Here is a 17,746-nt window from a genome sequence, read left to right on the forward strand (position 1 = left end):
CTGCCAACTTCTGAGATGCAAAAGAAATTAGTGATAGGAGCAGGAGAGATAGCACAGCGATAAGGTGTTTGCCTTGCATGAGGCCAACCTGGGAAGGACCCGGTTTGATTTCTGGCATCTCATATAGTCCCCAGCCTGCCAGAGGTTATATCTGTGTGCAGAGCCAGGAGTAACCCCTGGGTGTGGCCAAAAAAAAAAACCAATAAAGTTAAAAAAAAAAAAAGAAGTTAGTGTTAAAGAAACTAGTTTGTCTACTAGCAGAAGTGAGTCTCCGCTTAGGGAACTCTTCGGTTAGTATGTCTTAAGAAGGACTCATATCAAAGCAGTGTCCATGTTGGTCTTGAACTTTTGTTTCTTTTCTTTTCTCTTCTTTCCTTTTAGTTTTTGGGTCACACTTAGTGGTGCCCACGTGTGTCCTGGCTCTTTAGCTCAGTGATCCAACCCAGGTCAGCTGCATGCAAGACAAGACCCTACCCACTGTACTATCTCTCTGGTTCCTGATCTTAAACATTTTGAATCAGACTTCATTTTGAAATGTTTAAGTAAATTGGGCAACCTGATTTGGCTACATGGTGACAATGAAATCACAAGACTGGCTAGAAAGATAGTACAGAGGTTAAGGCCTTTGCCTTGCATGGGGTTGGCCCTAGGTTCAATCCCTGGCACAGCATGTGGTCCTTAAGCACTGCCAGGAGTGATCCCTGAGCACGGAGTCAGGAGTAACACACAATAACACACACACACACACACACACACACACACACACACAGAGCAGACTTTTGCCCACCAATTATGAGCCAATAGATGAAGATACTACTACACTTAACCCTAGTTTTAAACAAGTGAGCCAACCTTAGACCACTGTCCAGCCTAATTCTTTTTGTTTGTTTGTTTGTTTTTGTTTTTGGGCCACACCCAGCAGCACTCAGGGGTTACTCCTGGCTCTATGATCAGAAATTACTCCTGGCAGTCTCAGGGGACCATATGGGATTTTAGGATTTGAACCACCGTCCTTCTGCATGCAAGGCAAATGCCCTACCTCCATGCTATCTTTTCGGCCCTGTCAGGCCTAATTCTTTAAAAGCCCCCTATTCTGTAAAGATAGCTCCAGGGACTGATAACATGTTTTTCATGTAGGAGACCAATATTTGAACTCTGACACTTATGATGCCCTCAGAAAAGAGCCAGATATTACTCCCATGCACATCTCAGTGTGGTCCAAAATTCCAAAAATTAAATAAATACAACTCCCCTATGCCCTAATTCTGATAGTACACACTTTGGACTTGTCCCTGATTAGGCAACAAAACATTATTTTATATTCTAGTAAATGTCTTCCTGATATTATGGCCTAATTATTTGAAGATAGAATAAAAGGGAAGAAATTACTCTCCACTTCTTTTTTAGTTTCAAAAGTAGAAAGAGCATCTGTTCTCTACAAGCTAGAAAACTAATCAGTTGCTCAGGTTTTGGGGAAGGCCCTTATATAGTTTGTTCACAAGGATAGAGAGTGTGGGCCCCGAGAGATAGCACAGCGGCATTTACCTTGCAAGCAGCTGATCCAGGACCAAAGGTGGTTGGTTCAAATCCCGGTGTCCCATATGGTCCCCTGTGCCTGCCAGGAGCTATTTCTGAACGGACAGCCAGGAGTAACCCCTGAGCACCGCCAGGTGTGGCCCAAAAAACAAAAAAAAAAAAAAAAAAAAGAAAAAAGAAAAAAAGGATAGAGAGTGCAAAACCAAATTGCTGGAGCCATAGAGATAGCAATTGCAGGTAGGGTGCTTGCCTTGTAATTGGCTAGCCTGAGTTTGATCCCCAGCATCCTATATGGTCCCCAGAGCCCTGCTGGGAGTAAACCCTGAGTGTGAAGCCAGGATTAAGTGCTGAGCACAGCCAAGGGTGGCCACAGATAAATGCAAACAAAATTGGTTAGTACTTTGGCTAACTGGGTGGCCCTGGAAAGCCTCAGATTGCAGCTCTAAAGAAGTACTGTAGATTAGTACAATGTCTTGAGTGGAAGACACTCAAGGTTATTCAGAAACTACTGAATTGGGCCGGAGAGATAGCATGGAGGTGGGGTATTTTCCTTGCATGCAGAAGGACTGTAGTTCGAATCTCAGCATTCCATATGGTCCCCCGAGTCTGCCAGGAGCAATTTCTGAGCGTAGAGCCAGGAGTAATCCCTGAGTTATCCAAGGTAAATCTTTCCTCTGACAACAGAAAGTGTTCCAGAACCTTCATGCATGCCATTATGTGAGAAGACTTTATTTAGCTCAAGGGGAGAAAACAGCAAAATCAATCATACTGAGTGTATCATGTCTCATACTTCCCCTAATTGTTGCTGTTGAATTCGAACACCTGCATGACTCTACTTTGACTGAATCTTTTTCTTCTAAGCTAGTTGAATTGAAATCAATACATAGGGGCCGGAGAGATGCATGGAGGTAAGGTGTTTGCCTTTCATGCAGAAGGTCATTGGTTCGAATCCCAGCATCCCATATGGTCCCCCGTGCCTGCCAGGAGCAATTTCTGAGCACGGAGCCAGGAGTAACCCCTGAGCACTGCCGGGTGTGACCCCCCCCCCCAAAAAAAAAAAACATAACTGATGAAAGCTTTGCTTTGTTCTGAAAAAGTAACAGAGGTAGACAAATTTTGCTTTGCAAACTAAGGCTAGAGTAGTTTATTTTTGAGATTCTGTGAATCTAAAAATCTAAAATAGGAACCGGAGTGATATCACAGTGTATAGGTAGGACATTTTCTGTGCATGCAGCTTATCAAGGGTTCAATCCCAGGCATCCCATATGGTCCCCGGAGCCTGGCAGGAGTAGTTTCAGAGCTCAGAGTCAGGAGTAATCCCTGAGAACTGCCAGGTGTGACCCAAAAACCAAAACAAAATAAAAAATCTTTGGTGGACAGCCCCCATCATAAAATGTGTGTGCTCATGTGCATGTGTGTGCACTTGAAATATTTTTCTTTTTTTTTTGAAATGCTTTTTTTTAAGATTCATATCACCAGAACGAGTGGAGACACACCCTACAGCTGTAGAAGCAGGAAGCATCTACTAAAAAAATGAATAACAAAAACTGAAAATATCTGTGTACATTTTGTTCTAACAAACTTGGAAAAGTAAGTCATAATTCACAATTTTACTTATGTATGACTTGGTACAAGTTGCTTGCTTCTCTTTATGCAGCATATCCAGCATGATTTATGCAGCTTTATCTCTCCAAACACATTTCCTTTGAAGAATGCCATATTTCACCACATAATCAATGCATTTTTTAATATTTGGTTTGCTCAGGGCTTACACTTAGCTCTGCATTCAGGGATCTCTCCTGGCATTCAGGGACCATATGGGTGTTAAAAATTTTGTGTTGGCCACATGCAAGGCAAACACTTTACCCGTTGTACTATCACTCAAATATATAACAAATATGTAAAACAAATATGTAACAAACAGAAGATAGATATAGACATAGACGTAGACATAGATATAGATATAGATATCGATAGTGTGTTGTGTGGCTGCACAATACCTCAATATCTTATAGTAGTATCAGTTCAGTAATATCACAGGAAACTGAGGGGAAAGTTACACAGAAATCTACCAAGCTTATTGAGCCTAAACAGTAACACAGAAAACTCAGCTATCACCAACCACAGCCCAACCAATTTTTTTTTTTTTTTTTTTTTTGGTTTTTGGGCCACACCCGGCGGTGCTCAGGGGTTACTCCTGGCTGTCTGCTCAGAAATAGCTCCTGGCAGGCACGGGGGACCATATGGGACACCGGGATTCGAACCAACCACCTTTGGTCCTAGATCGGCCGCTGTGCTACCTCTCTGGGCCCAGCCCCACCAATTTTTAGACACTGACTTTAATAACAACATCATGGAGAGATACTCCATTTCCAATTGACCCCTGTTGATTTAAGTTTTGATAATTCTATTAGCCTTTTTGATGTAACGAACAATAGGAAGTAAATGTGTTTGTGTCTGCAAGGAGGCAGACTATGGTGGTGGGTGGGAAACTGGAGGTGAAGGAAAGCTCACACTGGTGGTAGAATTGGTGTTTGAATTTTTTTTTTTTTTTTTTTTGGTGTTTGAATGTTTTATATGTGTGTAGTTTTGGGGTCATCCTTGATGCTCAGGTATTAATCCTGGCTCTATGCTCAGAAATCACTCCTGGCTTGATGAACCATATGGGATGCTAAGGGATTGAACTTCTGGTAGGCCAAATGTAAATCAAATACCCTACAACTGTATTATTACTTGACCAAGTATTTGAACATTTAGCCTGAAATGACTGTATTATAAATAACTTGGTAAATCACAATATTATAATAAAAATTAAAAAGTAAAACATGAAAGATAGGGCCTGGAGAGATAGCACAGCGGTGTTTGCCTTGCAAGCAGCCGATCCAGGACCAAAGGTGGTTGGTTCGAATCCCGGTGTCCCATATGGTCCCCTGTGCCTGCCAGGAGCTATTTCTGAGCAGATAGCCAGGAGTAATCCCTGAGCACCGCCGGGTGTGGCCCAAAAACAAAAACAAACAAAAAAAAACATGAAAGATAAAAAGAAAAACATGAAGGCTGGAGAGGTTAGCCTGGAGGTAAGGCATTTGCTTTCTATGCAGAAGGACAGTGGTTCGAATCCTGGCATCCCATATGGTCCCCCAAGCCTACCAGGGGCGATTTCTGAGCATAGAGCCAGGAGTAACCCCTGAGTGCTGTCGGGTGTGACCCAAAAACAAAAACAAAAACAAAAACAAAGTAAATCATGATATAAAATTATAGATAGAAGGCCCGTAGAGATAGCACAGCGGTGTTTGCCTTGCAAGCAGCCGATCCAGGATCAAAGGTGGTTGGTTCGAATCCCGGTGTCCCATATGGTCCTCCGTGCCTGCCAAGAGCTGTTTCTGAGCAGACAGCCAGGAGTCTGAGCGCCGCCGGGTGTGTCCCAAAAACCAAAAAAAAAATATATAGATAGATAGATAGATAGATAGATAGATAGATAGATAGATAGATAGATCTTTTGTTTTTTGTTTTGTTTTGTTTTGTTTTGTTTTTTGTGGTTTTTGGGTCACACCTGGCAGTTCTCAGGGGTTATTCCTGGCTCCAGGCTCAGAAATTGCTCCTGGCAGGCACTGGGGACCATATGGGACGCTGGGATTCGAACCGATGACCTCCTGCATGAAAGGCAAACGCCTTACCTCCATGCTATCTCTCCGGCCCCTTTTGTTCTGTTTTCTAATCACTCTCAGAGTTGCTCAATACTCACTGGTTCTGAAACTCATGGATTACTCCTGACAAGGAGTCCGTTTAGAGGGCAGTTTGGGAGTCTGGGGACCGAATCCAACTAGGCTGCATCAAGGCAAGTACCTATTTACTGTATTACTGCTCTGGATCCATTGAGATCAGTGACTTCATTTTCTTTACTCCTTTGGTTTGGGGCCACACCTTGCATTGTTCAGGGGTACTACTGGCTCTGCACTCAGGAATTATTCCTGACAATCTTCGAGGTACCATATGAAATGCTAAGGAGCAAGCCTTGGTTAGCCGCAAGTGCTCTATCTACTGTATTATCTTCCTAGACCCTCAATGCAGATTTATGCTCTTTTGTTGTTGTTGTTGTTTTGTCAAAAAGTGTGGTACAACTAGTATGTGTAGCTTTTTGTTTGTTTGCTTTTGTTTTTGGGACCACACACTATGGTGCTTAAAGGTTACTTTTGGCTCTGTGCTCAGGAATCACTCCTGGAGGAGTTGGGGATCATATGGGATGCTGGAGATTGAAAGTGGGTTGGTCACATGCAAGTCAAGCACCCAACTCACTGTACTATTGCTCTGACCCCAAATATAAAACAAAATTATACAACAGGCCGGCCAAAGCAATAGCACAGCGGATAGGGCATTTGCCTTGCTGAATGGAGATAAAGTCATAGGCAGGCTACCCTTTCAAGTAACAATATTGCAAATCTCAGTGCCTAAAAGAAAAAAAAAAAAGAAAAAAAGAAAGAGACAGACAAAGACAGAGAGACAGAGAGAAAGAGAGATAGAAAAATGTCTTCCCCCTATGCAGGAGGGAGGATGGGAAAAATTGTGGACATTGGTGACAAGAAATATGTACTGGTGAAAGCTCTTGTATTTTGTATGACTGAAATTCAATCATAAACAATTTGGTACTTGTGAATAGAAACCAGCTAGTGCCAGAGTGATAGTACAGTAGGTACGGAGTTTGCCTTGTATACAGATGACTGGGGTTCAGTCCCTGGCACCCCATTTGGTTCCCCAAGCCTTCCAGTAATTTATGAGCACAGCCAGGTATGACCCCCCCAAAAAATTATAAATGTATGATTGTATACTTAAAGACCATTTATTATTGAATTGTCTATAATCACAAAATAAAAAGTTATAAATATCTGTACTCCCTCTCAAGCTCCATAAACTATTGCAATGATTTATGGGACTATTTAGGATTTAAAAATGTAGAGATAAGGGGCCGGCGAGATAGCATGGAGATAAGGCGCTTGCCTTCGTGCAGAAGGACGGTGGTTTGAATCCCGGCATCCCATATGGTCCCCTGAGCCTGCCAGGAGTGATTTCTGAGCATAGAGCCAAGAGTAACCCCTGAGCACTGCCGGGTGTGACCGAAAAAAACAAACAAACAAACAAAAAATGTAGAGATACATAGACTTTCATGATTAGAGCAATAATACAGCAACTGGACACTAGCTTTGCATGCAGCCAACCCAGACTTAATTCCCAGCATCTCATATGATCGGAAGCGATCCCTGAACCCAGAAACAAAACAAGCACAGCCAGCATCCCATAGAATCCTCCAAGATGTCCAGGAGTGATTTCTGAAAGCAGAACCAGGTCTCACTACTGAGCATCAGTTGGTGTGTGGCTCCCCCCAAAAAAGAAAAGAATGCTATTAGTTCTTTGATAGATGGGTATGTTCCTCCCAAAATTGCACATCTCCATTCTAATATTTAGGCATTTTTCCTTTCTGTTTACAACTAGATTGTTTAATATTTAAAAATGTTCCAACTTTATGTAGTTTACATTTTAAAACTTGCTTTTACTGTCTGTGCACTTTCAGTACTCTCAGTATTTACTGTCACTTTTGATTTTCCACACATAAAAAAATCCTTCAACACTTTGGGATTTCTATACGTTTTTTTGGGGGGAGAGTTTTATGGATTTGGGGCCACACCTGGCAGCACTCGGGTTATTCCTGGCTCTGTGCTTAGAAACCACTCCTGGTAGGTCAGGAACCATATGGGATGCTAGGAATCGAATCTGGGTCCCTCGGGTTCAACTGCATGCAATGCAAATGTCCTACCACCACTGCACTATCACTCCAGGGCTTCTTTCCTTCCTTCCTTCCTTCCTTCCTTCCTTCCTTCCTTCCTTCCTTCCTTCCTTCCTTCCTTCCTTCCTTCCTTCCTTCCTTCCTTCCTTCCTCCTTCCTTCCTTCCTTCCTTCCTCCTTCCTTCCTTCCTTCCTTCCTTCCTTCCTCCTTCCTTCCTTCCTTCCTTCCTTCCTTCCTTCCTTCCTTCCTTCCTTCTTTTTCTTTCTTCTTTCTTTTTCTTTTTGTTTTTGTTTTTGGGCCACACCCGGTGACACTCGGGGGTTACTACTGGCTATGCACTCAGAAATCGATCCTGGCTTGGGGGACCATATGGGACGCTGGGGATCAAACCAGAGGTCCCTGAGTCAGCTGCATGCAAGGCAAACGCCATACCTGCTGCACTATTGCTCTGGCCGAGGCCCTGGATTTCTATAGTTTAATTCAATTCAGACCTTATCTACTTCAAGATGGTGTCAGATCTCACAGGTTAAAGGCTCAGTTCAATAAAACTTAGTCCTAAACTTTAGATGCCAATCTCTAGTCCTCACCTGAAATCAACTTGCTAGGAGAGCAAGTTATAGAACTCAGTAAGACAATTTACTTACTAGAGTACAAGTTTATAAAGTTTATACATGAGTTTTCTGATTCAAGTGGGCCGGAGCAATAGCACAGCAGGTAGGGGTTTTGATCCCCGCATCCCATAAGGTGTCCTGAGACACAGAGCCAAGAGTGGTGCCGCGGGGTATGCACCCAAAACAAACAGACAAACAAAGGCTGGGAAGTCTGAAATTCCTGCCCTCTGTTACCAGGGGCCACTCGGCTAGCACCTTCTCATCCCCAACTAGGAAGCTCTAAAACCTGGCCTTTTTTTTTTTTTTTTTTTTTTAGGGCCACACCCAACGGTGCTCAGGGGTTACTCCTGGCTGTCTGCTCAGAAATAGCTCCTGGCAGGCTCTGGGGACCATAACCACCTTTGGTCCTGGATCGGCTGATTGCAAGGCAAACGCCATTGTGCTATCTCTCCGGGCCCGTGGCCTTTTTCTTTTAATGGAATTATTTTATCACAGATCTTTGTTGTCTGATTCACCCTCTAGTTTCTCTGCCGTCCTAGAAAGTAAGGAGTAAGGACCCAAAAGTCTAATCTTTCTAAGGTTTGTTTTCTGATAACTAACTTTAAACCTCAGGGTTTTCAGAAAATCCCCTCATTAAAACATAATTGTAGGGCCCGGAGAGATAGCACAGCGTGTTTGCCTTGCAAGCAGCCAATCCAGGACCAAAGGTGGTTGGTTCGAATCCCGGTGTCCCATATGGTCCCCCGTTCCTGCCAGGAGCTATTTCTGAGCAGACAGCCAGGAGTAACCCCTGAGCACCACCGGGTGTGACCCAAAAACAAACAAAACAAAACAAAACAAAAAAAACACAACATAATTGTAGCTTAAAGGGGCTTACTATGAATAACAAACGACTCTTTTAAGGCTTATCTTAAGAAATTTCAAAGGCAGAGCCAGAGCCAGTGAGTTGGGTGTCCCTAAAGTCAAGAATGATCCCTGAGTTTAAAGCCAGGTGTAAATCCTGAGCACCACTGGGTGTGTCCCAAACAACAAAGAGCAAAAACTTTGGAAGAGACCAGAGAGATAGTGCAGGGGCTAGAGTGATAGCCTTGCATGCAGTTCAATCCTCAGCATCCCATATGATCCTCCTAACCCTAACCAGGAATTATTATTTCTATTATTTATATTATATTACATAACATATTATATTGTATTAATTATATAATGATAATTATTATTATTAATTATTATTATTATTATTCCTAACCAGGAATAATCCCTGAGGACAGCCATGTGGTGTACCAGGATAGATGGCATATAAGGCAAGGCCTTAACCCCTGTACTATCTCTCTGGCCCTTTGTTTTGTTTTGACGCTACACTTAGCTCTACTCAGGGCTTATTCCTGATTCTGTACTCAGGGAATTACTGGGCTTTTTTTTTTGTTTGTTTGTCTGCTTGTTTGTTTTGTTTTGTCTGGGAGAGGTATACCTGGCAATGCTCAAGGGTTACTCCTGGCTCTGCACTCAGGAGTTAAGCCTGACAGTGCTTGGGATATGGATGCTGAAGATTCAACCCAGATTAGCCACATATCTGCAAGTCAAGTGTCCTTTCCACAGTGCTATTGCTCTGGCCAGTAATAACTACTCTTATATACTCTTATATAAAAAAAACTACTCTTATTACTCATTATTATGTTTAATATCCAGCAGCACTCAGGGGTTACTCCTGGCTCTGAGCTTAGAAATTGCTCCTGGCAGGCTTAGGGGACCATACAGGGTGTCAAGGATTGAACCCAGATCTGTCCTGGGTCGCCATCATGCAAAGATAAATGTCCTAACACTGCGCTATTGCTCTGACCTTTTAATTGTTTTATATTTTTCTGTTTTAGGTTTACTTCATTCTATCACTTAGAAGATAAAAGTGGGGGGCTGGAGAGATAGCACAGCGGTGTTTGCCTTACAAGCTGCCAACCCAGGACCCAAGGTGGTTGGTTCGAATCCCGGTGTCCCATATGGTCCCCCATGCCTGCCAGGAGCTATTTCTGAGCAGAGAGCCAGGAGTAACCCCTGAGCGCTGCTGGGTGTGGCCCAAAAACAAACAAAAAAAAAAAAGATAAAAGTGGGGCTGGAGAAATAGTATGGAGGATAAGGCGCTTGCTTTGCAGATGCCTAACTAACATGCGTTCAATCTCCAGCATCCCATATGGTTCCCCTTGCACAGCTAGAGTAATTCATGAATGCAGAACCAAGAGTAAACTCTGAGCATTGCTGAATTGGCTCCAAGTAAGCAAACAAACAAAAAGAAGTTAAAAGTGGGGAATGAAGTGGGTACACTGGAGAATGGGTGTTCTATTGAAATTATGTATACAGGAAACCACCATTATCAGTACTGTAAATCACAGTATCTTAATCAATAAAACCAACCAACCAATTTTTAAAAAAAAAAATTATAAGGAGTAGGGCCGGAGCAATAGCACAGCAGCAGGGCGTTTGCCTTGTACGTGGCTGACCAAGGACGGACCTCTGTTTGATCTCCGGTGTCCCATATTGTCCCTGGAACCAGGAGTGATTTCTGAGCGCAGAGCCAGGAGTAATCCCTGAGCGTCACCGGGTATGGCCCAAAAACAAAAAAAAAAAAATACGGGCCGGAGAGATAGCATGAAGGTAAGGCGAATGCCTTGCATGCAGAAGGACAGTGGTTCAAATCCCGGCATCCCATATCGTCCCCCAAATCTGCCAGGAGCGATTTTTGAGCATAGAGCCAGTACTAACCCTGAGCACTGCCAAGTGTGACCCCCCCAAAAAAAGTATAAGAAGTAATACAGAGAGAATAACCTTTGCCCCATTTGAGACCAAAGAATCAGCATGATATCATGACAGCATAATTTTTTTTGGGGGGGGGCCACACCCGGCTTTGCTCAGGGGTTACTCCTGGCTGTCTGCTCAGAAATAGCTCCTGGCAGGCACGGGGGACCATATGGGATACTGGGATTCGAACCAACCACCTTTAGTCCTGGATCGGCTGCTTGCAAGGCAAACACCGCTGTGCTATCTCTCCGGGCCCAATGACAGCATAATATTAACACAATCCCCAGTGTTCTTTAGATTGCCTTTGTTTTTCTCATGCTCATTTCTTTCTTTTCTTCTTCTTTTTTTTCTCTTCATGCTCATTTCTGTAATGTACTTAAACCTAAATAACTTTGTCAGTTGCATGATAGTACCACAATAAAATTCTAAATTACTCCAAAAATAAAGAAGTTGAAAGCTAGTGTGATGTTGGAAACTCACCATATAAAGTTCAATGCCATTAAGACATTAGCAGATTCAAAACTGTATACTTTCTGTTCTATTTTAAATAGATAGAGTGGGCCAGCAAGATAGTACAGCAGTAGGGTGTTTGCCTTGTCAGTGGCCGACCCGGGAGAACCTGGTTCGATTCCTGGCATCCCATATAGCCCCCCCCACCCCCACCCCGAGCCTGCCAGGAGCAATTCTGAGCACAGAGCCAAGAGTAATCCTGGAGCACCACTGGGTGTGGCCTAAAAAGCAATAAATAAAGTTTAAAATATTTTTAAAGTAATTAATTAAAAAATAAATTGATTGGACAGAGAGATAGCACAATGGTAAGGTGTTTGCCTTGCATGCAGCCAATTCAGGACAGATGCTGGTTCAAATCCCGGCATCCCATATGGTCCCCCGTGCCTCCCAGGAGCGATTTATGAGCACAGAATTAGGAGTAACCTGTGAGCGCTGCTAGATGTGACCCAAAAAAACTAAAACTAAAATAAATAAATAAATTGATTACATAGAACATTTATAGTTACTTAAATACAAAGAGATGAGTTTGAATATATGAAATTTCACTGCTTAAAAAAATATAGTCTAGGGGCCGGGAAGGTGGCGCTAGAGGTAAGGTGTCTGCCTTACAAGCGCTAGCCAAGGAACGGACCACGGTTCGATCCCCCGGCGTCCCATATGGTCCCCCCAAGCCAGGGGCGATTTCTGAGCACATAGCCAGGAGTAACCCCTGAGCATCAAACGGGTGTGGCCAAAAAAAAAATATATATAGTCTAGGGGGCCAGCGTGGTGGCGCTAGAGGTAAGGTGCCTGCCTTGCCTGCGCTAGCCTAGGATGGACCGCGGTTCGATCCCCCGGTGTCCCATATGGTCCCCCAAGCCAGGAGCGACTTCTGAGCGTGTAGCCAGGAGTAACCCCTGAGCGTCACCGGGTGTGGCCCAAAAACAAAAACAAAACAAAACAAAAATAGTCTAGCGCTCACTTCGGCACCACATATAATAAATTGGAACGATACAGAGAAGATTAGCATGGCCCCTGAGCAAGGATGACATGCAAATTTGTGAAGCATTCCATATTTAAAAAAATATATATAAAAGGAAATAAAAAACAGAAAAATAAAGAGAAATATATATATATTCTAGTGGATAGGGTCCATGTCTTTCATACAGTCAACCCTGGTTCAATCTCTAGCATTTCCTGCTCCTGAGCAAAGCCAGAAGTAAGCCCTGAGCACCACCAGATATGGCCCCAAAATAAACAAAAGACACCACTGTAGTATACTAGTGGAATGGGAAAGATAGTACAGGAGTAGGGTGCTTGCCTTATACCCAGTTGACCTAAGTTAGATCCCCAGCACCTCATATAGTCCCCTGAGCCCACCAGGAGTTGTCCCTGAGCTCAGAGCCAGGAGTAAGTCCTGTGCACAGCCTATTACGGCTCCCCATACAAAACCCCAAAAATATGGAAACACACACACACACCAAAAAAAAAAAAAAAAACCTCTGCTATCAAAAAGAAAGTGATATCCTATAAGAGGTGTGGCTGAAAAAGAAATGAAACTGACTATGAAGGGAAAATTTGTGGCTGTGTGCTTTTGAAAGAAGTTTAGATAAGCAAGCTGTGTTATTTTAAATTTAGAACATGTGATTCCAAGTGCTAAAACTAATCTTTAGCTAAGGGCAATTTTTTTTTTGTTCTTGGGCCACATCCGGTGGTGCTCACGAGTTACTCCTGGCTCTGTGCTCAGAAATCGGCCCTGGCAGGCTTGGGGACCATATGGGATGCTGGAGATTGAACCCGGTCTGTCCCAGGTTGCCATGTGCAAGGCAAACAAGGGCAATTTTTTTTTTTTTTTTGTTTTTGGGTCACCCCCAGCAGCACTCAGGGGTCACTGCTGGCTCTATGCTCAGAAATCACTCCTGGCAGGCTCTGGGGACCATATGGGATGCCAGGATTTGAACCACCATCCTATTGCATGCAAGGCAAATGCCCTACCTCCATGCTATCTCTCCAGCCCTGGCAATTTTTAAATACATAGCACGAGATCAAAGTAGAGATGAATAAAACAAGCCCTTAAGCAGATATAAGTGTGATTAATAGAAGTACTCATTTCTTTTTTTAAGTTGTTTTTATTTTTAAATTTTAAAATTTTTTTTTTTGTGGTTTTTGGGTCACACCCGGCAGTTCTCAGGGGTTACTCCTGGCTCCATGCTCAGAAATTGCTCCTAGCAGGCACGGGGGACCATATGGGACGCTGGGATTCGAACCGATGACCTCTTGCATGAAAGGCAAATGCCTTACCTCCATGCTATCTCTCCAGCCCCTCCTTTATTCCTTTTTGACGCTGTGGTATGCAATATTGTTACTGAAGTACCAAATATCATTCCTTTAACTTTATCTCCTTTCAGCACCCAGTTCTTGTGCAGAATAATAATTTCCACCTATCATTGTTATAGCAGTTTCTACCCTAACTGAACTCCATGCTATCTGTGGCAAGCTTCTTTTTTTGTTTTGTTTTTGGGTCACACCCGGCAGCGCTCAGGGGTCACTCCTGGCTCTATGCTCAGAAATCGCTCCTGGCAGGCACCGGGGACCATATGAGATGCCAGGATTCAAACCACCATCCTTCTGCCTGCAATGCAAACACCTTACCTCCATGCTATCTCTCAGGTCCCTGTGGCAAGCTTCTTATCATGTACTGGTTCTCCTGGCCCTCATCTCTATTGCCTCTGGATTAGAAAGAAAAAAGGGTGGGCGGAGCGATAGCACAGCGGTAGGGCGTTTGCCTTGCACGCTGCAGATCCAGGATGGACCTGGTTCGATCCCCCGCGTCCTGTATGGTCCCCCAAGCCAGGAGCGATTTCTGAGTGCAATAGCCAAGAGTAATTCCTGAACGTCACCAGGTGTGCCCCCCCAAATAAATAAAAAGGAAAAAGGTACTCATTGATTGATTAATCATTGCACCCAACCCTCTTTTTTTTTTTTTTTTTTTTTGGTTTCTGGGCCACACCCTGTGACGCTCAGGGGTTACTCCTGGCTATGCGCTCAGAAGTTGCTCCTGGCTTCTTGGGGGACCATATGGGACGCCGGGGGATCAAACCGCGGTCCGTCCTAGGCTAGCGCAGGCAAGGCAGGCACCTTACCTCCAGCGCCACCGCCCGGCCCCAGCACCCAGCCCTCTTAAATCCTATGCCTATTCTGCCACCTGGCACTGGAGCTTGGGAAACAAGAAAAAGCCAGCCACATCCCTCACCCCAATCTCCCAAGGTAGAACATAGTAAGGCTTAGCCTAGATGTGCCCACTGTTATTCCACTCCTTTGCCCAGTATGTCTTTCTTTCCCTTTCCTTTGGGATCAATCCCAAGACAGTTCTTTCCATTTCTACCATCCAACTCCCCACACTATGACTTTAACTTTAGAACTTGTTCCCCTATTAGGAAAATTTCTGCCCTAATGTTGTTTTTCTAACCCTAGAGTACCTTATGTTGAAAACCTTCAAACTGGGGCTGGAGTAATAGCACAGCGGGTAGGGCATTTGCCTTGCACAAAGCCAACCTGGGTTTGATACCTGACATCCTATATGGTTCCCTGGCAGGATGATAGTCCCCTAAACCTGCCAGGAGTGATTTCTGAGTGCAGAGCCAGGAGGAACCTTTGAACGCTGCTGGGTGTAGCCCCCCACCAAATAAAAAGCCCCCCCCTTTTTTTTTTTTGGGGGGTCACACCCGGCGGTGCTCAGGGGTTACTCCTGGCTGTCTGCTCAGAAATAGCTCCTGGCAGGCACGGGGGACCATATGGGACACCGGGATTCGAACCAACCACCTTTGGTCCTGGATCGGCTGCTTGCAAGGCAAACACCGCTGTGCTATCTCTCCGGGCCCTAAAAAGCCCTTTTAACTAAAAATATGCCTGCTAGCTGGTTATAATAAAATAAAAACATAAAACTTTAAGATGAGCAAACTATTATAACTAATCTGTTTTTCAAGATATGCACTATTTTGTAGTTCTGGGCCACACCCAGGTGTGCTCAGGGTTTACTCTTGTTTTACCAAAGAGTCACACCCCCTTGGGAGACCACACAGGATGCTAGAGAGCAAACCAGAGTCTGCTACATGCATAACAAATGTCTTTTATTTGGGGGTGGGGGTATGGGTCACACCCTATGTTGCTCAGGGTTTACTCCTGGCTCTGCACTCTAAATTGTTCCTGGTAGGCACGGGGGGGGGGGGCGGGGGGGAGACCATATGGGATGCCAGAATTTGAGCCACTGTCTGTCCTGGATCAGCTGTGTGCAAAGCAAAAGCCCTACCACTGTGCTATCTCTCCAGCCCCAACAAATGTCTTAATCCTTGTACTATTTTTCCCTAGAAAATTTTCTGACTATAACATGGAATCTGATCACAAAAGTTTAAACTAATAATTTATTTGAGGCTATTACATACTCTAGGCAAAAAAATTAATGGTTAATAGTTAAAAGTGCAGGGCCAGAGAGATAGCACTGTGGTAGGGTGTTTGCTTTGCATGCAGCCAACCCAGAACAAATGATGGCTCGAATCCTGGCATTCCATATGATTCCCTGCGCTAGCCAGGAGCGATTTCTGAGTGCAGAGCCAGGAATAACCCCTGAGCACCTCTGGGTGTGATGCCCCCCCCCAAAAAAAATTAAAAGTGATGATTTCTTTGAGTTACTAAAAAAATATCTAAAATAAATGAATTATTAGTTCCTGCGCACACCAGTGATATGTTTACATATGTTTACATAGAGAGAAACACACATATGTATATAAATATTTGTTTATTTTGAATGGGGGGACAGGAGAAATAGTGGCATAGAATACCTGCCTTGTAAACAGTCCCTCATTCAATCTATGGTGCAGCTATAAGTGCTGAGCAGTGCTTTTATCACTGCTCTTAGAGATCCCTAGATGTGCAAGAGATTTCTGGCCACCAGTAGCCAGATGTGTGTGTGTGTGTGTGTGTGTGTGTGTGTGTGTGTGTGTGTGTGTGTTTGAATACTACCACCCCAAAGGAATGTGACAATCTGATAAGCACCACAGCTAAACAAATGATGTGAGAGTAGAATGGCCAGGAAATGGCAGGTGAGCACCTGTGATCTTTGGTGAGCACTGCAATTGGTAACTGTGTGGAAAACAAAACTAAGGTAGCCCATGAGAGTCTGTGTGTAAACACAAACAAATGCGTGAAGCTGGAGGGAACATTGAGGCAGAATATGTAAGAACCAAAACCTGAGATGTGACACACCTCTAGGCGTGATTCCTGAACTCAGATGCTGAAGTCCTGAGCACTGCCAGCTGAACTCCCAACCTTCACTCACAAAGGTAATAGAAAAAAATAGGTAGGCAATCTGTTTTACAAAATAAAACCAACTTGTTTTTAGTGTAAAGCCTCCAAATTAGCAGAGATTTCTCCCTCTCTTAGTGCTTTCTTTTTTTTTTTTTTTTCGGGCCACACCCGTTTGATGCTCAGGGGTTACTCCTGGCTAAGCGCTCAAAAATTGCCCCTGGTTTGGGGTGACCATATGGGACACCGGGGGATCGAACCACGGTCCTTCCTTGGCTAGCGCTTGCAAGGCAGACACCTTACTTCTAGCGCCACCTCGCTGGCCCCATCTTAGTGCTTTCTTAACCATAGTTTACTCTAGTTCAAATATAGTCTCAAAGTCTAGAAACAGCATTAATTAAGGTTTCGTATTCTCTATAAGTTTCAATTTCTTAAAAGGGAACTAAGCATTTCCCCCAAATCGGATATTATTCATCATCTCTTCCTGGGTAATTGACTTGTTAGAGATTTAGAGTGCTGCTACAAGAGGATGACAGAGTGGACTGGAGCAATAGCACAGCAGTAGGGTGTTTCCCTTGCATGTGGTGACTCAGGACAGACCCAGGTTCGATTCCTAGCATCCGCTGGGTGTGGCCCCAAAACCTAAATAAAACAAAAGGGGGGTGCCAGAGCGGTGGTGCAAGCGGTAGGGCATTTGCCTTGCACGCACTAATGTAGGACTGACCACGGTTTGAGCCCCCAGCATCCCATATGGTCCTCAATGCCAGGAGCGATTTCTTTCCATTCCTTTTTTTTTTTTTTTTTTTTTTTTTTTTGGTTTTTGGTTTTTGGGTCAACCCAGCAGCGCTCAGGGGTTACTCCTGGCTCTACTCTCAGAAATTGCCCCTGGCAGGCTCAGGGGACCATATGGGATGCCGGGATTTGAACCACTTTCCTTCTGCATGAAAGGCAAACTCCTTACCTCCATGCTATCTTTCTGGTCCTCCAGGAGCTATTTCTGAACGCATAGCCGGGAGTAACCCCTGAGTGTCACCAGGTATGCCCCCAAAACAAAAAAGTATGCAGGGGCCGGAGAGATAGCATGGAGGTAGGGTATTTGCCTTGCATGCAGAAAGAAGGTGGTTTGAATCCCGGCATCTCATATGGTCTCCCTGAGCAGGCCAGGACTAATTTCTGAGCATAGAGCCAGGAGTAACTCCTGAGCTCTATTGGATATGACCCAAAAACCAAAAACAAACAAACAAAA

The 17,746-nt window shown here is 44.1% G+C and overlaps 1 non-coding gene across 1 annotated transcript; it reads left to right on the top strand.

The window, feature by feature from the left end:
* Window positions 1-12,173: 12,173 nt before the first annotated feature.
* Window positions 12,174-12,279, top strand: LOC126004697 (U6 spliceosomal RNA). The gene has a single exon (XR_007493961.1). It is a non-coding gene; the product is annotated as a U6 spliceosomal RNA (small nuclear RNA).
* The last annotated feature ends 5,467 nt before the right edge of the window (window positions 12,280-17,746 follow it).

Source organism: Suncus etruscus, chromosome 3 (assembly GCF_024139225.1).
Source record: "Suncus etruscus isolate mSunEtr1 chromosome 3, mSunEtr1.pri.cur, whole genome shotgun sequence".
Taxonomy (NCBI): domain Eukaryota; kingdom Metazoa; phylum Chordata; class Mammalia; order Eulipotyphla; family Soricidae; genus Suncus; species Suncus etruscus.